The following is a 26,146-nucleotide window of genomic DNA, read 5'->3' on the forward strand; positions in this document are numbered from 1 at the left end:
GTCACCACAAGGTCAAAGGTCACAAGCAGGGGTTAACGAACTTTTAGATCCCATTGTTAAGTTTTTATGGCGCGTTTCTATTATGGGTCATAACTTTTGATCCATATAACTCCATTTGTGACCAAACTTGGATGGTAGATGTCCCTTGGGGAGTGGATGGTCACCACAAGGTCAAAGGTCACAGGCAGGGGTAAAGGAACTTTAAGGCCCGATGTTAAGTTTTAATGGCATGTTTCTTTTTCGCCATAAATTTTACCCATTTATATCTCTTTTATCTGTTATATTTTTTTTTTTAAATCTGTTATATCCGACTCGTGTACAATTTCTTGTACGCAAATGGGCGAGACACATTATGGCACTTGCCTTGTTCTTTCTTTCAAATGACTAGTAGCTTCATTATTGAAGAGGCATGATACTACTTTGTCTACCAAACAGCGATAGAAACCTAGAATATTTTCTCACAAATCCAGTAAAAAACACTCTTTCATAGTTAATCACAACACATGGAAGCTACGATTGTCAGGAATAGAATCGCAAAAACGCTTTCATTGTACGGTGGCATTTAGCGATTTATAAATCTTTTTTAGGGGGGGGGGGGTGGAGGTGTGCATTTGAGCAGAATATGCGAACTTGGCACGCAGTCGACTCACTCAAGCCTGCGAATGCGTTACAACTAGTTAAACAGAATATACAAAGTCATGCGTGAAATTTGAGTTGGATTTTATCGAATAGTACACATGAAGAAAAAAGAATGACGTAATCACATTAAATATAATATTTCAAAATGAATTTCTGTTATTTTTCCCCTTTTCGTGCAATGATAAATTCTGGTGTAGGCCTAAGGCAACTTCAAGTCAGTCGAATGTTGACTCCGATAGAGGGCGCTTGCAAATGTATCCTGTAGACACTTCAACCAGCGTTATACCTGACACACGAGATCCTGTGACGTCACAAGACACCAGTATTGATCCAAATGCAGTGGTCGCGGCCGCGGGTCGCTCTGTGCCTCAAGTTCCAGGCAACGAGTCCGGCGATGTCATAACTTCACCAGACTACGCGCGTCACATCTTCCAGACCACATCACAGGTAGTGGAGAATGCCTTTTCAATTTTAGAGTCCTTCGCTGCAAGTAACGTAAAAATTGTTAACGCAGAGATAACGACAACGATATTGCTTTTCACACCAGAATGTGGATATTCCTTTTTCAAGACACACAGTGCTGTACCTGGTAAAAAAAAATAGCAAACATAATAGATCATGTAGATAGTTATTCTTAATTCTCCACCACTGTATGTCCCCAGAGATACTCGTGTCATTATGAAGGTTATCAACTCAGGACCTTACAAGTATTTCTTTAATTCTTAATTTTATCTTTAAAGAGCAATGCAGGTTATGAAACGGAGGCGAGAAGCGAGAGAGATGCTACAAGTTCAGCTGACACTAGGTCGCTATCTTTCAATACCGTCATACACCAAGATGATAAAGCCGTTTCTGAAAAAGCAGCCAAGAACAAAGAACCTTACATCGACATGTCAGGTGCTGTGGAAAAGCCGATGAGCGTTACATTTGTTCAATTCAGGGATACCAGTACAGATGAAGAGGGCACGGATGAACATGGCTACATGCTTCCAAATGTAAATGTGCACGAAGTTGCGAGATGCCAACCTCAAACAAGCCGAGCCACCATGAGAGCTTTTGACAGCGACGATGTTTCATCCTGCGATGACCCAACCTGCGAAGTCCTAGGAGCTGCTAAAGATGATAGCAATCTTCAATCTTCAATCTATCAGGAAATTCCCTGCACCGTTGACCAATCCACAAACAGCGACAATGTCCCATCCTGCGATAACTCAATCAGCGTAGAATCATCAGGAGCTGCTAAAGGTGACGTTAGTACCTCCGGAAACCTTCAATTGTCAATCTATCAGGAAATTCCCTGCACTTTTGACCAATCCCCATCCATTCCTGAAGGACAATATCACCGGTGGGATATTGATGTCAATGAGATCGGCCTTTCGACATTAGACCGGAATGATCCCATTTATTCTCAATCTATTTATGTAAGCAGATCAAGACAAGAATGTGAGGTGGATGAAAATGGCTACCTGGTTCTTGATGCTGAAACAAAATGTGAGGTGGATGAAACTGGCTATCTGGTTCTTGATGCTGAAACAAAATGTGAGGTGGATGAAACTGGCTATCTGGTTCTTGATGCCGAAACAAAATGTGAGGTAGATGAAAATGGCTAGCCCGTTCTTGATGTTGAAACAAATTGAATTGAAAATATCCACGATTAAAGACCCAGTAGAGGAGGCTAAAAAAGGTTGACTCGATTGAATGGATGCCCACCTGGGTCTATTCGAAAACCATGATAAGCGTTTGCCTTCTGGAATAGAATTGAAAGGTAGTAAAATAAGATAATTATGTTCGCCAAATCATATTCTCACCGATATCATTCAATTACACGTCAAGGAATGAAGAAGGTGTTAATTGCAACTAATTGACGAATTGCTCTATATTGACCTAAACAATAACTGAATTGATCATTTTGGTTTAAGTAGTAAATATGATAAAAAGCAAGCCTGCGTCCTCCTGATATTCGGAAAGCCGCCGCAACATCTCCAGTAGACCACCGAGCTTGACTTCTAATAAAACACTAGGTTTTTGCCAAGTATCACAACAATAAACACATTGAAGCATCTTATCTTTGAGCAGTGTCGCAGGGAACGTTAGTGGTACGTACAATGATTGTGATGTTTCACATCTTATTTGGGAAATTTCACGTCTTTGGGTCTGTACTTGTAATATATGTGCCAACCCTATTCTGAAAATTCTGCACAGTCCAACAGAGTAACAGTATCCGCTGTGTGGCATGGTAACAGTTCAGGCGAAGTGGAGCAGAAGGTAAAATGTCACATTGACAGTATCTTGCTCCTATAAAAGAAAACTGTGTGTTTACGCACCATTTCAGGTTATCGGGACCATTCAGATCCTTTGTTCGTAGAATTAAAGACACGACCAGAATTTACAAGACATCTTTTTTTTTTTGTGTCTGTGTGCAAAATTCACTTTTTATGTTTCGTTTATATAACGGTCTGTTGCCATCTTCTTTTTTTCTCATTATTTCAGTTTGAAAAGGACATTATATTCCTGTCCCACTAGGCAATCTAATGAATTTCATTAACAAAATCCTAAAACGGTGATGGCTCTGAAATTTATCAGATACACTTGATTCGATATTTGGAACTCTGATCCTTCTGAAATTCGAGCTTTAAAATCCATGCCCTCTTGTAAGAATGTTGTAAAGAAAATGCTCTCTGGATATTAGTGACCTTATAATGTCATTGTAAATGTATTGTTTATGAAATTTCCTCGTGGAAATATCGCCGTTCTGAATTTATTGCGTAATGTTATGTAACCGACCATAACCTGTAACTGTCACCTGTACCTTGGTGAGAAAAAACAAACAAACTTTGCCATGCTTTACTATTCAGTGATCCAGGTGATCTAAGTTAGTTTGTGTATTAGCGAAAGGAGAGAGACCTCTCCTCTCTCCTTTCTTCTATCCTATCTCTATGGAAGTCATCCCTCCCCCTATTTTCGATGTTATGTATTATTTATGAGGGTTGTATGCAAATCAAGCAGTGCTTAAAGGGAACCCAAATCCAAAGACCAACGTAGATTGAGTGAAAGCAACAACACTAGTAGAATACATCAGTGAAAATTTGAGGAAAATCGCACAATCGATGCAAAAGTTAAGAATTTTCAAAGTTTTGGTGTTGGAACCGCTGGATGACTATTAGAGGTTATGACGTATGAGTGGACAATAATATAAGGAAAATGTAAAGGGAATTCCACAAAATTCACGTTTCTCGCATAACGAAAGAGCACTTGACTAACCGCTTTCAGAAAGCAGGGGGAATGATTGCTCCCCTTAACATATGTCACTATCAAGTTGAAGGAATGCGTAATTTTTCATGAAAAATGGATTTTTGCAGGATTCCCATAATATTTTCTGTATATTGTTGCCCAGTCATACGTCATAACCTGTAGTAGGCTCCTCATCCAGCAGTTCCAATTCCAAAACTTTAAAAATTCATAACTTTTGCATCGACTGTCCGATTTTCCTCAAACTTATACTGATGTGTTCTACTAATGTTGCTGCTTTCACTCAATCCACATTGCTTTTGGGGTTTGGGTTCCCTTTAAGCTGTAGACCCTCTGTGTTACTCATTGTATCGCTGATATGTTTTGTTGTACATTGTAAAGGCAATGAAGAAACTTACCTTGTAAACAATAAATGTTTATGTATATGCATGGCACCAATAATGTAAGTGTATGTATCTGCACGAGCAATGATATACTAAGGAGTAATACAGGAACCAATTAAGTCAGTCAATCAGTCAAGTGGAGGAAAGATTGGAGAGCTTCCTTGAGCAAGTGTAGGAATTCCATAAGCAATGTATGCTGTGCATATTGTGTATTAACATTGTAAATTTGACCCTGCACCACAAAACAAACACAAAGTCGCCAGACATGAATTTGTAGTTAAGACCACATTCTAAAAGAGCAGACTTTAAGCTTTAAAATGATGTATAACTCAAATCAAACGGACTCTCCTAACCTATCTAAATGAAGAGCTCATTTGCAAAAGGGGTTAGATCCATTTTTCATCAATTTCAATTTTTTAGTCTTAATATGTTGATTTTTAGTAGTTCTTTGTGATGATACCAACGAAAAGTTGAAATTCTCATCAAAAAGTTAACAAAAATGGGAAAGAAAATTCACGTTCTTTGCAAAAGGGTAAGATCCATTTCAGTTTGTTTGCAAAAGCGTCATTCTCCAACTGACCAATACGATTTACACGTTTTTTAAATTGTGTTTGACAGCATCTTTGACTGTGCATGAGTGTATAAGTGTGTTTGAGGGTGTTTGTGTGTGTATGAGTGTGTGCGCATGTGAATGATATTGTAAATGCAATTATGTAAATTATGTGGATAAGTATGGGTATGTATGTGTGTGTGTGTCTATGTGCGAGAGTGTGTGTCTGTGTGTGTCTGTGTGAGTGTTAATGTGTGAGTGTGTGTGTGTGTGTGTGTGTTTGTGTGCGTGTGTGTGTGTGTGTGTTTGAGTGTGTGTCTGTGTGTCTGTGTGTCTGGGACACAAACAAAGTCAAAATGGAAATGAAAAGATTCTTACAATGGGGGAAAATTCAGTTTTAAAAAAAAAAAAGCTCATTATTATTATTATTTTTTTTTGGGGGGGGGGGAGGAGGAAGGGGGGGCCAAGGGGGAAGGTAATCCCAGTTACTCCTATCCGAAAAATGTCATCACTGACGATTTTTCTTTTCGTTATGATTAAATTTCACCCATCAGAGGCAAAGATGTAAGAACAACTCATAGGTCACTAACATTGGCCAACTGTCTAATGTTTTGTTTGCAAAAGGGGTTATATCCACAAAAGTATTTGTTTTAAAATATTATTTTTAGAAAATGAAGACAGGTAGATTTTTTTCTATACTCGGTTTTGCACTCATATGGTAGGGTAGTATCCAGACAAATTCGTTTTGTGTAATATCTTTGCAATATGGGAGAAATAAAAAAGCTTGATTTTCTCGAAATGGTATAAAGTGGATCTAACCCCTTTTGCAAACAAACTCTTCAAATATTAAAAAGAAAGCAAAAACTCAGGAAAAGTGTGAACTAAGACAAAGAGGCTCTGAAGTACAGTGTCTATTCAAGTGCTTCATCAATACCAAACCGTGCTGGCTGTGCGATGAATGGGACAAAAAAAAACAAGGAAGTAAACCACCCGATTAAAAACAATGAAGAGATTATCAGATTAAAGTGGAATTAAGCATGCCTTATTAACACATTCTGTCCATAATTGATCCAAACTTTCAAAGCAGTAGCACTATCATTTCAAAAGTTATTAGAGTTGAAAGTAAAGAGTGTGTACAAGGTTTTTTCAGAAATAAAAAAGGGACTTTAAAGACACACCTAATCACATTATTATACCAAAAATGTTGGAGATGAACTGCTAAGAAACACACTTTCCCGCCCGTTCTATGACCCCAAATTTTAGCATAATGTAAAAGAAGACTTGCTCTTTCAGAAAATATGAAAAATCAAGATCGGCTAGGTTCACCCATTTCACTTATTTTCAGTCCTCACGCATAATCAGTGTGTGCGACCTTTTGTTTGTTTTGTGATGCACGGTCACAAAATATAGGCATTATGCATCCAGTGTATCTTTGTTTTGGCTATAATTTCTATCCTCATGTCCATCTCCTACATCATCATAATGTCTCCATTCACTTTGCAATCCAACTGTAATGTTTGGCTAACAACATTCAAGTAGTTTCTCTCTTTTTTAATGTTGGATCTTTCGTTTGGAAACAAAAAATATGTAGTGTAAAATGCATTCCAGATTGTGAATAATTGAGCATGTGTTTGTCCATGTACTTTCCTTTCTTTTTCGAATTAAGGAAACAAACAAGATGCAGAGGTAAGATTGTAAAAGGCAAGGGGGTAAAAAGGCTACCTCCTGAACTGGCAAAGGGGTTAAAGGCATGCACATACATTCTTAAAACATCCGAGTCAGAACTGACCCGGAACTGGGTCCGTTGGGATCATACACCGTTACGGGTCAGAAATGACAAGAATTGGGGTCAGATATGACCCATTCAGAGTTATGAATTGGGTCAGGGTGACCCCATTCGGAGTCTTCATGACCAAATTCCAAGTCATTTTTTACCCGGAATGGTGTGTGACCGCAACAGATCCAGTTCCGGGTCAGTTCTGACTCGGTTTTTTTTTTTTTTTTTTTTTTTTTTTTAACCAATTGGTGACACGAAGAGTTATAGGTTAAAGGAGTGCGGGAATCGTACAAATTCGCTCTTCTGCAGTCAATTCATTTTCATTTCTGGCCTTTTATGAAAGCAATTGTATTTCTCTATGTTATTATATTAAATAGAATGCAATGTACATGTACATTGCTTGGACCTGTAAACAAGAAATAAAAGAAATAAAATTAACAGTGAACAATGAGAAAGAAAGGCTGCCTCTTTATTATGAAGAAAGGCTACAGACAATTGTATTGAGGCTTCACTGAATTAGAAAATAAAGAATTTAGTTGAATACAATGTACTTCAAACTGCATTGACGTATTATATTATGTTCATAGAGAAATAAAACTACTTGTTTAAAGTTATCATAAGCGTCAAAATTTACAATGAACACGAACTAATTCTACATTTAAATATTAACGATTAAAAATATCTGTATTTAATGCAGTATACTCTTCAATATAGATAAAGCTGTGCTTTGGAGTTTTCTTTTTGTTGTTGTTGTTGTTGTGGGGGCGTTTGGTTGTAGAGATCTAACGGTACTCCATGTTTTAGTGTTGATTCTGGGAGATCTGAGAAGGAACAATATCAATGAATGTTATACTACTGAAACAGCCTACCACTATAAAGCTGCCCATTTCCTCGACACATGGGATTACTTGATGAAAGTCAGTTCCATTTCAAAGTTACATTTCTTTTTTTTCAGTATCAAAAATCATTACAATGAATATTTGTATACAATGGGAATTAATGTACATTAAAGCAGGCGTAACACCAAAAGCACAGCTTGTTTCGGGCGCGCCTAACAATACAACACATTTACAGATATAGACATCAATGACAAAAAGCTCCTCTCTATCAGGGGGAATGTTTCATTGTAAGGTTACAACTTAACACAATTCAAACAGCAGGTACATGCTGACATGATTTTTATGTTATCATGTGCATACAGTGGGCCCGACATGTGCATTCATGTCATCAGTTCAGAATAAGATTGCTAGCTCTATTTTTTACCATGTTCCATTGCCATCGATACTTTCTAGCCAGAATAAGATTAGAAGGCCTCTTGTTTTATTATCCTCCATTGTTGAAGGCCACTCGTCTTCTCGATCATCAATACACGTGATACACCTTGTATTGTATTATGTATGTAAACTGGAAACGTTTATTTTACGCTCATTCATTAAAAATTTGCATATAAGTTATTCTTTAAAAAATACAGGTCCTTGCCTTCAATTAGTTCATCATAACCATAACTAAAAGCGTCACCCACAGAAATCTCCACGTCTCTACTGCCTGGACAGTACTGAAGATCAGGATGTCCACGCATAATGTAACAAGCCCGGTGCGGTACATGGATGGAATGCAAACCGGCGCTATGAAATCATTTACAGTATAATTGTAAGATAAATCGCTGAGCACTCATCCTAAAATACATATTGTGTCTCTTCACTGTAAATATGTGACCTCATATATGCACCTCAAAACGAACATAAAGTCGCACACACTGATTATGCGTGAGGACTGAAAATAAGTGAAATGGGTCAACCTAGCCGAACTTGACTTTTTCATATTTTCTGAAAGAGCGGGTCTTCTTTTACATTATGATAAAATTTGGTATCATAAAACGGGCAGGAAAGTGTGTTTTTTTTAGCAGTTTATCTCGAACATTTCTAGTGGAATAGTGTGATTAGTTGTGTCTTTAGAATCCCTTTTTCATTTCTGAAAAACCTTGTCCACACTCTTCATTTTCAACTCTAATAACTTTTGAAAGGATAATGCTACTGCTTTGAAAGTTGGCATTAATTATGGACAGAATGTGTTAATTTCCAGATCAGAAGTTGCTAAGCTGAACCTATTTTTCTTGGAGTCTAGAGTACAAAGAGTACATACAAGACACAATCATGATCATCTAAAAAAAAAAACAAAAACAAAAACAAATAAAAACCCTCTCTAAACTTAACTAAAAATGAGAATGATATGATTGATATCATATGTTATCACTTGTTTCCTAACTTCCATCCTTAATCATTATGTTTTGTAGAGTTTTTTTTTTTCAATTTCATTGTTACGTGCGTCTCCACAATTCACGAATATCGTCCACCGCTCTGAACCGTAGATATTATGGTAATCGGTACGATAGGGCTTATGATCGTGAGGATATGCATACATAATATCGCACACATAATGGTTATACATAGATACTTTGCATACACACTACATCCCTGCTATGTTAGAACAAGAAGGCATCCAGAGTGAATTATATCTTAAAGTAGTTGATAAGAGCCCCATTGTATCGCTGCACCGCAGTCATGCAAATCTCTGGGAATTTACTGAGATATCTTTTCATGAAATTCTGCTTTGAAGAACTTTCAGTTTCACACAACACATTCAAATAAAAGCAGGAGAGTTTCGCAATCTCATTACGCGCAGTCGAACTCCTTTTATTTCAAAAACAAAGATTTAGCAGCAACAATGAATAATTTCTTATTTTTCGTAAGACTGATTTAAAGGAGCTCACTTTACAGATTGTACGAAAATATGTGATACTAAGGCGTGGCTATTACAATAATAATAACGATGATAATAATAATAATAATAATAATAATAATAATAATAATAATAATAATGATAATAACAAAGCAAATTTGCTCTCAGCAAAATTGCCCTCAAGGCACGACGTTGTTGGTCGATGTTATCTGCGATGTGCATGCATATTCTTTTCTCCTTCTCTATTGTTTAACCTAAAACTCCATTGACATCAATTCATATCAATTGACACCAATTCCATTCTTGACTTGTCCTCTCACTGACGTGACTAAAATATTGATACGAAAATCAACGGCGACATAAAAAACATCGACCAGCCTCCCTCTTATTTGACTCAAAATGTGTACAAACACATTGCGTTAGTTTACTCAGTATTCACCATGCATTATTGTGTATTCGATTACAGAACTACATGATCTTGGAAGTTGTTAAAGTTGAAGAATGCATACTGCATTATTGGCAAAAATAATGTGGTGAGATACTTTCCCCATCTCTCCAGTTCATAGGAAGGGCCTACTCCTTTTAAAAAAGCATTCAATAACCGGACGGGTACCTTCACGGAAATGAAAACATAGCCGAAAAAAAAATTACGAAATACAAGTGGTATTCTCAACCTCTATTGAAGACCTTTTAATTTCATTGCTTTCTTGAAACCACTGGCAATGTAGCGAGATAATTACTTTAACGTAGCACGGTCAGTTTCACTCAAATCCGTGCAGGGAGTGGCCATCACGTAGTTGCGCAGTTTGACTGTGCGCACGAAGGCTCTATTTTCGCGCAGAGTCGTCACCGGCATAGAAAGTGCTTCATTTGTTTATAATCGCACAAAGCTGTTCCCTAAACCATGTTTAAAACTACGTCCTGCAGACTTCGGTCTCCTCTGTAGTGAAATTACTGTCAGACCTTAGCCAGTGATAATCTTCATCGCAGCTTTTGGACTGATGCTCGATTGATATTGGATTTACAGGATGGAGAGAAAAATTAAATTTCTAGTCTGGTTTGCTGGTGTTATCAATCACAATCTGTTCATCGCTTTTTCTACTCTAGACGCCCATGAGACTAGTACGTATACTCACCTCCTTCTCTCTTACGATTATATTCACATTTCATTACACATGTGGCATAGGTTTGTAGACAATATTCTTTTATGTAAATGCAAAATCCAGAAGGGGATATTCGCCAAAAAAAAAAAAAAAAAAGAAAATACAGTGGGGGCCGTAATTATTTACAAACCTACAAATTTGGATGTTCCGAGCATACATTTATGCTATAGCGACGGATTATTTATCCTATATAGTATGAGAGTATACATGATGAATAATCCGTCGCATAATGTGAGTTCTGAGAAAACTAAAATTATATTATGGGTCTTCACAAGTGCACCCGCGTCACTTGCGCGTGACACAAATTGGGTATCCCAAGCATTACTGCAGCCACATATGGTGGGACTTAGTCCGATCATAATAGCCCTAAAACTAGGAACGCGTACGTGATAATGTTAAACATCAAAGTTACAACAGCTGTGACTCCAGTATGTTTTTGAAGGCTCCGCTCCGCTTTAATTCACATTATCAATATACTGCGTGGATCGAAAAAGAAGGAAAACAACTTGAGGAGGGTCTTTATAGGTATTTTCCTTGCTACAAAGTTTTCTGACTTCAAATTCATCTTGTGATTTTTATAAGATGTTTACTTTCACACACATGCACACACACACACAAAGTATATAACCTTTAATTTTATACAATTATTCATATACGTATAAACATACATTCATTTGTATTGTTTAGATTTCTTATATAGTTATTATTAATTGATATACATGTATATATGAAGAGTTTGTTCGCAAAAACCGATAAGTCCATATTTGCCAAATGTAGATATTTGCAATTAAAGGTCAAGAAAAATAAAGAGAATAATATGAAAATTTTTGCTTCTTTTGACCATAACTTCAAAAATGTACCTTTATATGTAGTGACCAATATATCATTTGAAAGGTATTATTTTGTACTTTATGACAGAGACCGTACTTCAAAATCTTCAAAAATGGACTTATCGGTTTTTGCAAACAAACTCTTCATATATTTGTACACCCGTATACATATATCATATGCACACCATATCCAATACAATGTTGACTCATACAGATAAATACTCCTTTAATATTATGTATTTCTGACAATGATAGTAATATTGTATTGCAGTATATATCTTGTATGTCTGTCTGTCATGTCTAAGTATTTATTTTATACGTGTGCTTTGTATATGTATAATGTATCGATGTAACCGGGTATGCATGCAAACAAAACAAATTTCCAGAAACGGACAATAAAATTGAATTGAAATGAATTGAACCGATTCGAATTGAAAAGTGACGTTGGGATTGGGGTTAATATTAGACCTCTGTTGGATCGTGTACTTTTAACGAAAGTTGAGTCAAAATGCCATTCTAGCTAGCAGATTGTGGAAGAAATAAAGATAGTGAGAACAAAAGTGAAAGATAGAAAGAAAAAAAAAATTGCATGCAAAAGCATCTGTTGTTGGTATTGAGTGAGTGGGAAGATTATCAAGTATCGACAGTAACACTCTTTTTCTTGACACTATTCTTTCATGCCCAAACATAACCGTTAACTTGTATTTTGTGCTTCTAAAATCTCGTGCAGACTTCACTGTAAACTGTTCGGGAGACCCACTACAGCAGGAGATATTGTGTGATGAAAGCTGTCTTGCCAATGACGACAGTTGGTTTTTTCAGGCACCTCGTGGACGCCGAATTCTCTCTGAAATTAAGTCTGTGAATCACTCACTGATTGGATTTGAATATCTGGATGAACTATCAAACAAATCATATTTGACTGTGTTTATTGAGGACGCCAAAACATCCTCCATTTTATCACTGACTCATCAGATGAAGCTACGGATAAAGTATACGTTAAATAACATCCCAGTGAAGTTCATAACGATCGTGAAGTGCTACGAAGGTAAGTACTATGCCGTCTATACAACTACGTGTATACCATTGTTTTTACGCAAGAAAAGTCAAATGATTTCACTCTATTGGTGTAAGACTGAGACTACAGTGTATTAGGGTATAACTGGAGTTTAACTGGATGTTTAGTCGTACAAAGAACATGTTAACGCATGAAAGTAAGGCATGGTCAAGATCCAAGAAATGAGATTGGTGTACGTTTTCTTCCCTCGGATCGTCTTTTAATATATGGAAGGTTAAACGTTGTCTTGAACATCAGGATTGAGAGAGGCAGAAGTAATCTTACTTTATAAATATAAACATTCGGTAATTTCATAATGTTTTAATCAATGCAGTTCTAAAGTTCCGGTGGTTTCAATCATTGCTGTAGTTTTATATGTTATGTTGAACACGGAATATGTTTATTTCTATCTAATTTCGTATAATCAATTTTCTTGAGTAGAATGTCGATAGGTTGAAAGTTAACATGGAGGATTGCAGCCCTTTAAATAAAGATACATAAAATATATTTGCAGTTCTAGTGACTTTTGATTAGCAAATGTTTTCTGCTCCTCCTCATTGCATGTTGCACAAAATAGGAGGTTTTAAATTCCACCCAGACAACGTCTGTTCACACACACACAAAAAAATGATTACTCAAGTATATGAACAACTTCAAACACATAAGCAACATTTTATGCGTAGGTACACCTGAGATGGCTGTTCTGAAAAGTTTGAATACATTTTCAGGAACATTATTTTTTCATACACCTCAGGATGAAAAATTAGGGGGAAAACATCCTAATCCCACAAGCAATCCAAAGGCAGAAATGAGTTCACCAGGACTGCTAGGTCATTCCGGAATACTTATTCACATGGATCAAAAATTCTATTTTTAGTTGAAAGTGCAAACTCTAAAGGCAAAAGGGGTCACATATGCTTACATCTACTGTCTTGGGCTGTTATCATGCAGTTGAAAGTCTATAAAATCACACAATACCCCTTTGCTATCCTCGAGCTTTAAAATTCCCAAAATTCCCCTTTCATTTGAATTTGATTTTCGCTTCAATGTGCTGCGTTGATAAAACAAATATTCATGTACAATAATATGCGATAAAGATATAGAAACAAGTGATTTACCACCGTTTGAATTAAATCTTTTTTTTTTGTAAGATTTATTAAACTGCACACTGTAAACTAGAAAATAAAATCTAACAACGAGAACGTAGAAAATAATATGTGGATATTTCTTTTCCAGTTGCTAGTTAAAATCTGCCACGTTCGCATGTGAAAAATGCATTCCGATAACTTTTAGTTTCGTTGAGTCATCCCATGGAAGGTTTTAGTAAGCGTTCTTGGCTTTAGCACTTTTGTTCCTGTAATGCACTCTACCTTCCCCTCCCGCCCCCAAATATGAATATATAAAGCTGTAAACCAGGAGGCCAGAATAAGTGTATGTACGACACCATCACAAATAGAGTGAGATTTTTTTTTTTTTTATTCAGTCTTGTGCCACTCAAATTCTATTTTGAAAATATCACATTTTTTTTTTTTGGTTGAAATACAATAATCACACAAGAATGAATTTGATACAAAATATATTAACATACATTATATTTTGGAAGTATGATGTAAAAAATCTAGTGAGTGTTATTAAATGTAATCATAAGACACAATGCATTTTGTGTGTACACACACACACACACACTCACATATGTGTATATGCATCTTCATAATATTATTTTATCTATGAGGAAATTCATCGGTGAAGCTGATCAATGGATCTTCGCTACTGGAGGGGTTAATAGTCTTCGAACCAGACACATATGCGTGCTTTGAAGGATTTAACGACAGAGCTGCTGACTGGATCTGCGGACAGCTCGGCTTTCCAGCGGTACAGCACTACTGGAATGAGACTCTGTCTAGTGTTGCTACAGGAAATGGGCTTAGGCAGCTATCGTGTGCTCACGGTGAGTGAATAAACCCTTAGCTTGTTAAAGTAGCCATTTCCACATCTAAATCCAATAGAGCAGCATTTTTTCCCTGGCATGTAAAGAGTTAAAGCGGAAATCCATCCTAGAAAATAAATCAACTTCAAACGAAAGCGAACAATTATATTCCCTACAGAACGATACAAAAATGACAAAAAATAGCATAAGAAATACGGAAGATATTACATTTTGAAATTTCACTTTTTTTCACTTTAGCAAGTTGACGATGTCATACTCTCACAATTTCTTATTCATTTCGAATAACATTCATAAATGTCAAGAATCCCATATCTCAATTGTATTTAAAAAAGATTGCCTTAACGATCCAAAATAAAAACAAAAAGAAGGGAACAATTGTAAACTCTGACATATCTTACATGGGAGCATGCTTCTACTTGTATTATAGCTAAAAAAAAAAAAAAAAAAATCCGAATTTCATGTATGATATACGTGAAAATTTATGAGGGTACTATAGTAAAACATCATCAAATCGCTCATTTGAATATGCATATGAAGGACTGGTAAAGATTTTTTTCCCCGAAAAATGTGAAATGTCAAAATGTAATATTTTCATTATTTCTTATTCAATTTTTGTCATTTCTGTGTCATTCTTTAGGGACTATTTGTGACCCTGCACCTCAAAACAAACAAAAAGTCGCCAGACATGAATTTTTAGTTAAGACCAAATTCTGAAAGAGCAGACCTTAAGCTTTAAAATGATGTATAATTCAAATCAAATGGACTCTTCTAGCCTATCTAAATATTGGAAAGAAAGCACAAACTAAGGAAAAGTGTGAACTGAGAAAAGAGGCTCTGAAGTACAGTGTCTATTCAAGCGCTTAATCTTTACCAAACCGTGCTGGCTGTGCGATGAATGGGACAACAAACAGGAAGTAAACCACCAGGGTAACAACAATGAAGGGATTATCAGATTAAACTGAAAATAAGCATGCCTCATCAACACATTCTGTCCATAATTTATGCCAACTTTCAGAGCAGTGGCCCTATAATTTCAAAAGTTATCAGAGTTAAAAGTGAAGAGTGGGGACAAGGTTTTTCAGAAATGAAAAAGGGATTCTAAAGACACACCTAATCATACTATTCTACCAAAAATGTTCGAGATAAACTGATTAAAAACACACTTTCCTGCCCGTTTTATGATACCAAATTTTAGCATAATGTAAAAGAAGACCCGATCTTTCAGAAAATATGAAAAAGTCAAGTTCGGCTAGGTTGACCCATTTCACTTATTTTCAGTCCTCACGCAAAATCAGTGTGTGCGACTTTATGTTCGTTTTGAGGTGCACAGTCACATTTTCTTTTTCTTTTACAGTTTATATGTGTTTGAGCTGGATTTCTTCTTTAAAAGAGAATGAAATAGAATTGTATGATATTGAGACACAATTTATCATAACAATCGACTTCAAACAGCAAAGGAGATGTAGGGAAAAATCAGCATATGTAGTTCGCCGAGTTATCTTTGTTCCCCATTCTTTTCTTATACCTGATACAAATTAACATTATATATCAATATAAATAATTACATTTTTTTCTCTCTAAAAAAATCGTTGACCATGAAGACGAACGCCTTATGGAGTGCTCAGTGAGAACCTCTGGATGTCCTTCCGACCAGGGTGTTAGGCTGAAGTGTCGAGGTAAGTCTTTCCCTGAAGTTAAGTATGATCTACACAAGAGGACCTGGTGTTTGGCGACAAAGTTTTTCCCTCCAATATTAGGAAGCACAAATGAAAATAGAAAATGTTTGCTGAGTATTTTGATGAAGTTTGTACTCGATCTCAATTTCGTTTTTTCTTGTTTCATTGAGGTCTTTTAAAGTGTTTATGAGAACCCTATAACGGAAACTTGAAAACAGCCAGATGTAAGTTTATTACTTTGACATATAAAGGAAGTGTTTGTATGACAGTATGTTTTTCCTTTTATTTTCATTCTAATTGAAGTTTAATCTGATCGTATGTTCGCCGTTGCAAGGATCATTTTGTTTAATAGAAAATAAAGTGTGTATTAGCGCATTTTATAAAAGAGAAGAATCTTCATCACAAAGCCTCGCCTTTTTTAAAACCTTTTCTCCATGTATGTTTGAACTTTGATACCTTATTTACACATTTTCTTTGATTTTATGTCATTTTGTAGTTGCTTTTTTGAATAGTGTGTAACATCAAATTCCCTGAAGGTGGTGTTAACTTTCCAGGTATATGATAAGCTTCGAGATGCGAATTAGGTCCATTAGACCAAAGTGTTTCCTGAATTAGTGCCGCTTTTTTCTCTTAGCATCTAAGTCTAGAAACATAACGGGAACAATTATTAGTGTTTTCAATAGTTTTTTAGACCAATCTACTTCTGATGCAGGAAGTCCTTCTTAATTGTCCATCAGCTCATGGGGCTCATTTGAAAATAACACTAAAACAAAACAAAACAAAACCACTAAAAAGTTACCACTAGCTATGATACTTTGACATGATTACGACTAGAATGCTATTTAGGAATGTAACCAACTTTTCTGATAACTGATAATTCTTTCAGTTTCAATTTCCGTTCGCTAAACACACAACTAAGAATGTTTCCCGTTTTCTCAAAATTAGGTTTACTTCTTTTTCTTTTCTTATTTTTCGTGTTTTTATTAATGAGCTAGAAACACGAAACCTTGATGAACAATACATTGTTTTAAAGCTGTATAGTTCTCCTCTTCCAAAAGGCAAACTTCACCAAGAGCTCTTATCTGGAGAGTTTTGTCTTGTAGATTTTGTGATCCATGGAAACAGATGATAATGTGCATGCATGTACATTGCTCTTTTGTGTTTGTTTATATTCAAATACAGTAAATGGTTGCTTATGAAGTGCATCTGAATCTCCTTACAGTTGGCATTCGTCATATTGTAGTACGAAAGGACGAGGACGTGATGTGTCGATATTACTTATCATGATATCCCATTCCCGGTGGTAGTGTTGTATCGTCCTGCTGGTTTGTAATTCTATGTTCATGTAGGACCTGGATTTCTTGGTTGCTACCAAGGCTCAAACCAAACACTTCAGCTTTTCTCGTCTTACATCGACAATGGAGTTGACGTTCTTTCTGATGATGAGTGCGTATCTACCTGTAAAAGCAAATCTTCAAACCAAAACGTTAAAATTGCTGTTAAACATCGAAGAACGTGCGCATGTCTCCAATTAGAATCATTTGCAAGCATAATGTCTGCGGGAAGCTATTCTCACACTTGGACCTGTCCCAGCCAAGCTCAACTTGACTCCAGTCATATTTTCTTTTCTGCATTTGATGGTAAGTGTCCGATTAAAAAACAAACAAAACAAAACAATGACTGTCATTAAAAATGAGACATAGGGGCCGGGGGGGGGGGGGGCAAGCAAAGTAGTGAAGATATTATTTGTTTCATAATTTTGAGATTTATCACTGGGTTGCCTTGAATCCGTTCGGTGTCCGATGCATCGTGATTGACAATCTCGTGAAATTGCGTGATACTGTTGCAATCATTCCTTGTTACTACTAGATGCACAATCATCTTAAAGATGTGCAATTCAGGTGTGAGTGGCAGACTATGATTGCTTTATGTGGGTACTCAGTAAATGGTAAATTACCTGGTAATACTTAAATGATATCATGCGCAATATTTAAAGCAGAAAAAGAAACCAGTTTTTACAAAATCTACTAATTCAACATCAACATGCATTACTGCACAATACCAAAAAGTTACGGAGGCTCCGATTACCCAATGAAAGATGAGATGCACAAACGCGTATTTTGTAGCTCTTCATAATACCTACTTCCCCTAATCATATTTCTTGCATTTTGTCGTCGGATTTCTTCGTCTTTTATAGTGTCAGTCGGATTTTGTGATTATCCTGACAACGTGCCCTTTGTCCAGTGGAACTCCGATTTCACTAACTTCGGGTCAAAAATAACTCTCAACTGTGACGCAGGTTACGTCATTTCTGCCAGCGATACATTACAGTGTGTCGCACTACCTGAAGAGTCGACCTACTTCCCGGTGTGGAACGCTACAGTACCATCGTGCGGCAAGTGTCATGACTTATTGTCTTCTTTATTAAATTTTGATATGCAAGGCAAGCCCATTTAAAAATAAATCGCTCAGCTCTCATTCCCTGTGGCTCACACCTTTTCCAGGAGATTAACTTGCGTTGTCATATGTTTATTCGAAATGAAATAAGGTTTGTTATTCTGAAGATTCGACATAACCAAACACACAAATGAAATATATGTTAATTGATCGGCAAATTAAATAAATTTTGTTATTACAACATTTATGCCGTTAATCCGACGGTTCGGTTTGACGAAGTTTCGCTAGTTTGAAAATGAGAGGAACGATCGCTATTGCTTGTTCGGAAAATAGATAAGTTTCACAATTGAATCCGAAAGTAAAACAAAAACGAGCATAGTAACAAAATGTCTGAATCACTAACCCTATATCATTTTCAAATAAGCGAGTCTTCGGAATAACGAACCTTTTTTAATTTTAGGATTAACGAGACTTCGGAATAACGATTCTTATTTCATTTTCGGAATAAACGAATTTCTGGAAAAAATGAAATGCTACCGAATTTTAAAATATCGTTTTGAAATATGTGTTTTCAAACTAAGCACGATTTCCTTCCAACTACACACTGCTATACGCTCTCTCTGATATGTGAATAAAAACAATATAAATGAGAGAGCATCGAATTTAATATTGCTTTTCATAGTTTGATGAGTATTCAGTAAACAGTATATAATATTTTCATGGGTTGCATGCTATTTAAATGCACTTGTTTTGTTGTAACGGAATTTCGATATAACTAATGAAAAACTGTCGGCCTCAAGGCTTTCGTAGTATCGGGAGTGCGCTCTTCATTAGCTCTTTATTTCTTTCTAGTCAATCATTTTACAGACCGTAACCTAACAAGTATTTCTTAATTCTATCTTTTTTAATTTTCATATAACAGAAAGAGACGTTTATGATTTTGCAGGTGAGTTAAGCAGGTAAATTACCTCCAGCATGGTAAGTCCAATTTTTTTTCTCTCTCTCTGTGACATCCTTTTCATTGTCCATACACAGCCAGTACTTATCTGCCTGGCTTGTTTCTACTGCCCTGAATTAATATGATTATTGCGATCACATTTATTACTTGTACAGTTTCCACAAAAACGTCTTTTTTTCTTGAAGTTTGTTTTGTAAGTGTGTATGTTGGGTGATGACCTCCGCACCTAAGGGCGTGTCAGGGCTCGAACCCATGGTATTAAGGTCGAGAGACAATATTTTATGTGAGTGTGTATGTGCGTGCATGTGTTTGTTACTTGTATTTGCTGAATTCATATTGTCTGGACAACTTTACAACACACATACACACACACACACACACACACACACAGAACCACCAATTGATATCTGAGTATGCATTATAATGTTTTGAATAATAGTACTTAATTGTCTATGTCATTGTGTAGGTCATGACTTCTATTTTATAATTTCATTCTTTTGTGCGTGTGTGTGTGTATGTTTAGATATGTTTGGGAAGAAGACAGACTGTCCTCTAAAAACAAAGTTAAGTTATGCTTGCTGCTACGACATTTTTCAGTGGAAAATCTTTGTGAATTCATGCTGCCTTTAACGCAATTTCATCATCTCTCTCTATAAAAAAGCTCCCTCATCGCGTGATATACTACTAGCAACAATTATATTTGTTGCTGTTATCACACTGCTAGTCGTTCACCCCATTTTCAGGAAAAGGTAAGCCTTTGAAAAAAAAGCATACTATTTCCTTTAAAACGCATTATCAATATTATATGAATCATGTATTTGGAAGAAACAGTGGATTAACATAAATAATTACAGTAGTTTTCTTAGCATGCTCTAAACAGAATCAAGTGTAGACATCCTTTTAGAAACCGACTTAGAGAAAGTTACAAAATGTTGGATCTTTACACGTTGCACTTTCGTTAACCATTACTTGTGTTAAACGATAGAGGAGGGAAAATTTAAGTAATATGCATTTTTTTTCTTTTTAACTATGTTTTACCTGTCATTATTCCGTAAGTTGATGTAAAATAATACGTTTCATAATGATTTGGACAATATGTTTTGATTTTGGTTATTTTGCTTCATTCTTAAATTAATAGATTTTGGTGTAGGCCGAGGATGGAAACTTCAAGTCAGTCGAATGTTGACTCCGATAGAGGGAGCTTGCAAATACATCCTGTAGACACTCCAACCAGCATTATACCTGACGCAAGAGATCCTGTGACGTCATCAGACTCCACCAGTTTTGATCTCCATGGTCGCACCGTGCCTCAAGTTCCGGGTAACGAATCCGGCAACGTCACAACCTCACCAGAATACGCGCGTCACATCTTCCAGAACACATCACAGGTAGTGGCGATATATCTTTTCAATTTCAGAGTTTCAACACTGTTAAAGTTTAAAAAATGCAATTCAATCCTTCTCTGCAAGTAATGTAAAATTTGTTAATGTAGAGATAACGTCAACGATATTGCTTTTCACACCAGGATGTGGATATCCCGATACCAAGACACACTATGCAGTACCTGGTAAAAAATCGGCAAACCTAGATTGTTATTCTTAATTCTCTATCAAGACCTTCTACTATTCTTAATTTCATCTTTAAAGAGCCATGGTTATAAAACGGAGGCGAGCAGCGAGAGAGATGCTACAAGTTCAGCGGACACCAGGTCACAACCCTTCTATGACATCATACACCAAGATGATAAAGGCGTTTCTGAGAAAGCAGCTAACGAGATAGAACCTTACATGGACATGTCAGGTGCTGTGAAGAAGCGGATGAGCGTTAAATTTGTTCAATTCAGTGATACCAGTACAGATGAAGAGGATACGGATGAACATGGCTACACGCTTCCCAATGTCAATCTGCCCGAAGTTACGAGATGCCAACCTCAAACAAAACGAGCTACGATGAAAGTTTTTGACAGCGACAATGTCCAATCCTGCGATAACTCAACCCGCGTAGAATTATCAGGAGCTGCTAAAGGTGACGTTAATACCTCTGGAAAACTTCAATCGTCAATCTATCAGGAAATTCCCTGCACTTTTGACCAATCCCCATCCATTCCTGAAGCGCAATATCACCAGAGGGATATTGATAGCAATGATAAGATTGGCCATTCGGCCCTAGACCTGAATGACCCCTGCTATTCTCACTCTATCTATGTAAGCAGGTCAAGACAAAAATGTGAGGTGGATGAAACTGGTTATCTTGTTCTTAATGTTGAAACAAATACTGGTGAAAACATCGATGATTAAAGACCCAGTAGAGGAGGGTAAAAAGTTTGACTTGATTGAATGAATCTCATTATTGATGCCCACCATGGTTTATTCGAAAACCACGACAAGCGTACGGTTAGCCTGCTGGAATAGAATTGCAAGGTAGCAAAATAGGACAATTATGTTCTCCAAAGCATAAGTTCATCAATAACATTCACGTACACGTCAACGAATGAACAAGATGTACATTGCAACTGATTGGCAAATTACCCTATATTGACCTAAATAATGACTGAATTGATCAGGTTTTTTTTTTTAAATAGTAACCATGATACAAAACACATAGACGTACATACTCGAGCAGGATTCGAACCTGCGACCTCCTGATCTCCGGAAAGGCGTTGCGACGTCTCCACTAGACCACCGAGCTTGGCTGGTAATATAACACTATGCTTATGCAAAGTATCACAACAATGAACACATTGAAGCATCTTATCTTTTGAGCAGTGTCGCAAGGAACGTTAGTGGTACGTACCATGATTGTAGTGTTTCACATCTTATTTGGGAAATTTCACTTCTTTGGGTCTGTACTTGTGTGCCAACCCTATTCAGAAAATGTATGCACAGTCCAACAGTATCCGCTGGTTGGCATGGTAACAGTTGAGGGGAAGTGACGAAGAGGTAAAAGGTCACATTGACAGTATATTTTTCCTACAAAAGAAAGCTATGCGTATATGCACTAATTCAGGCTATCGGAACCTTTCATATCATTTGTTCGTAGAATTAAAAACATTAAAGGTAAATGACTTTGACTTTTTTCGAAAATTCACTTTTTTGTTTCGTTTATATAACGGTCTGTTACCATCTTTTTTTCTTATTATTTCAGCTAAACAAGGACATAATTATATTCTTATCCCACTAGGCAATCTGATAAATTTCAGTAACAAAATCCAAAAGCGGAGATGGCTCTGAAATCTTTCAGACACACTGGACCAGATATTTGGGATTCTCTTCCTTCTGAAATGCGAAGGTCAATGTCGATGCACTCTTTTAAGAAAGTTGTAAAGACAATGCTGCTCTTCGGATATCAGTGAGCTTATAATGTCATTATAATTGTATTGTTTATGAAATGGCCTCGTGGAAATACCGCCGTTTTGAATTTATTGCGTAACATTATGTAACCGACCATGACCTGTAACTGTTCACCTGTACCTTGGTGAGAAAATTCTTTGCCATGTTTTACTATTCAGTGATCCAGGTGATCCAACATTGTGTATTAGCGAAAGCAGACAGACTTCTCCTCTCTCCTTTCTTCTATCCTATCTCTATGCAAGTCATCCCTCCCTCCTATGTTCCTATATGTCATGTATTATTTATGAGGGCTGCATGCAAATCAAGCAATGCTTAAGCTGTAGACCTCCTGTGTTATTCATTGCATTAGTGATATGTTTTGTTGTACATTGTAAAGGCAATGAAGAAACTTATCCCGTATGGCACCAATAATGTATATAATATGTGTATGTATCTACATGAGCAATGATATAATACAGGAACCAATAAAATCAATCAATCAATCAAGTGGAGGAAAGATTGGAGAGCTTCCTTGAGCAAGCGTAGAAATTCCATAAGCAATGCATATTGTGCATACGTGTATAATACATTGTAAAACTCTTTATAGGCATTATGCATCCACTTTATTTTTGAATTAGCTATAATTTCTATCCTCAAGTCCGTCTCCTACATCATCATAATACACGAACCAATAAAATCAATCAATCAATGGTGTGGAGGAAAGATTGGAGAGCTTCCTTGAGCAAGCGTAGAAATTCCATAAGCAATGCATGTTGTGCATACGTGTATAATACATTGTAAAACTCTTTATAGGCATTATGCATCCACTTTATTTTTGAATTAGCTATAATTTCTATCCTCAAGTCCGTCTCCTACATCATCATAATGTCTCCATTCACTTTGCAATCCAACTGTAATGTCGGGCTAACAGCGTTCCGGCAGTTTCTCTCTTTTTTATGTTGAGGTCTTTTGTTTGGATACAAAAGACATGTCGAGTAAAATACGTACAAGATTGTGATTAAACTTAGCTTATCTGCTATGTATTTCATGTCTTTGTCCATCTGCTTTCCTATCTCTCTCTGTCGAGTTAATGAAACATACAATTTCCCACTTTTGATTCTTAATAATTCAAAAAATATATATTAGATAACACTGTCATTGATATGAGTGATAGCTGAATGTGTACAATTTGGTTGAAGGTGGTTTAATATGAAAGCATAAATCAATTTCATGAAATCCATGATTAATTTCACAGTTAGGTTCCAGACTTTGCTCTATTTTCAACCCTCTGTACAAAATTTCACTTTGCACAGGGGTCAATGGGTGTGTATGGGAGTGTGTGGTTAACACCCTGACAATGGTCCTGAACAATGGCCAGGGTTTGAATGCTTCATTATTCATTCATGAGAAATTCCACTATCACAACTAGTCTTTATTCAGCCTCTGGTAATATCTGTGTAAAGTCAAACGCCTGTCGATACTGTCGTTGAGTCGCGAAATTACAATGAATACCTTCTGTTCTATCATAAACGTGGTGACAGGAAGCAAAGAAAATCAATTAGAGTATCCACACTTGTGCATATGGAGCCTTAAATAAATCTACTGTGAAACAAATCGCCCCAATTATAAATGCTGCTGAACTCTTTACCAAAAATGATCTCTTTTTATCGAAAAAGCGAAAATTTGTCAGACTATTTAATTAGTAGACAGTTGTATGAACTGAAGATTATTTATTCTTATTTATATCCCAAATTTAGTGATATGTGAAGCAAAATTTGAAAATGAGTGCCAGCTGGAATGAAATGTGGTGTTTGCAAGCACTTTACCGTGCATGAATTCAGACTAGCAGTGCTCAGGGCAATCCACATGAATTATTGATTAAGCATTCATGTGCCAGGGAGCGCGAGACTGACGCCTAGTCAACAGGTGGTTCAGGCATGTCCATTGTTCAGGGCCATTGTCAGCACACACTCACATACACATCATTGGTTCCTGTGCGAAGTTCAATTTTTGTACAGAGGGTTAAAATTTGACCAAAATCTGAAACCTTGCTTCAAAATCAATCTTAGATTTAATGAAACTGATTTATGCTTTCACGTCCAAATCACCTTCAACCAAATTGCACACTATCCAGCTATTACTCATATCAATGACAGTTTTATTGAATGAATAGTTTTTGAACTATTAATGATCAAAAGTGGGAAATGTTTCTTGAAACACGTAGTATATATCAAATATGCATTCAAATTGGTTGCAACACTTGAAATGCAGAAACTTGTCCAGCTGACAAGTCAAACAGCACGAAAAAAGCAAATACATTTATCTATGTTGTTATTTTACATGGAATGCATTATACATGTTCATTGCTTGGACATGGAACTAAAAATAAAAGAAATAGAATGAAAATGAACAATGAACAATGAGAGTGAAAGACTAACTCTTAATTTTGAAGAAAGGAAATGAACAGTTGTATTGGGGCTTCATTAAATTAGAAAATGAAGAACTTACTTGAATAAAATCTATTTCAAACTGCGATGACGTATTATGTGTTCATAAGAATAATCTTATTTGTTTAATGTTATCATCATCGTCAAAAGTTTGAATGAACATAGACTGATTTTACATTTCAACGTTAATGATTCAAGATATATGTATACAATTTAAAGCTGTATACTCTTCATCATAGATAAAGCTGTCCTTCGGATCTTTTTTTTTTTTGGGGGGAGGGGGTGTTTGGTTGTAGGAATCTTACGATACTCCATGTTTTAGTGTTCCTTTTGGGAGATCTAAGAAGGGGTAATAACAATGAATGATGTGTCGTCTTGAAACAGCCCACCACCATAAGGGTTTCCCAATGCCTTGACACATGGGATTGCTTGATCAAAGTCAGTTCAATTTCAAAGTTACATTTCTATTCTCCAGTATCAAAAATCATTACAATGAATATTTGTAAACAATGGGAATTTATGTACATTAAAGCAGGTGTAACTCCAAAAGCACAGCTTGTGTCGGGTGCGCCTAACAATACAACACATTTGCAGATAGACATCAATGACAAAAAGGTCCTGTCTATCATGGGGAATATTTCTTTGTAGAGTTAAAACTTCACACATCTCTTCTTAATTGCATTCATTGTATTTGAGATCATGACAAACAGTCAGACGCAAGATATTGGTTTTTGTTGTAATTCAAAGAGAGCCATTTTTCAGGTTGTGTGGATAGAGTGCACCCGACATGCGCAATCATATATTCAGTTCGGAATAAGATTAGTAGGCCTATTGTTTTACAATGTGCAATTGCCATCCGTACTTTCTAACCAGACTAAGATTAAAGGAATATTGTTTTATTATGTTCCATTGTTGAAGCTCATTCAGCTTGTCGATCATTGATACACGTAGTTATACATTGATTATTGATATAGCATTACATGTCTAAACTAGAAACGTTTATT

At 36.3% G+C, this 26,146-nt stretch overlaps 1 protein-coding gene and 1 long non-coding RNA gene across 2 annotated transcripts in view; both read left to right on the forward strand.

The window, feature by feature from the left end:
- Positions 1-26,146, forward strand: part of LOC139741947 (uncharacterized) — a 115,241-nt gene that overhangs the window by 69,476 nt on the left and 19,619 nt on the right. The gene's annotated exons all lie outside the window — the stretch shown is intronic.
- LOC139741953 (uncharacterized) lies at positions 14,181-18,507 on the forward strand. Its single transcript, XR_011711652.1, has 4 exons — positions 14,181-14,335; positions 15,937-16,011; positions 17,361-17,651; positions 18,209-18,507. It is a non-coding gene; the product is annotated as an uncharacterized lncRNA (long non-coding RNA).

The sequence above is a fragment of the Diadema antillarum genome, unplaced genomic scaffold (assembly GCF_040938485.1).
Source record: "Diadema antillarum isolate AM-2024a unplaced genomic scaffold, OU_Dant_1.0 seq00000965_RagTag, whole genome shotgun sequence".
NCBI lineage: Eukaryota > Metazoa > Echinodermata > Echinoidea > Diadematoida > Diadematidae > Diadema > Diadema antillarum.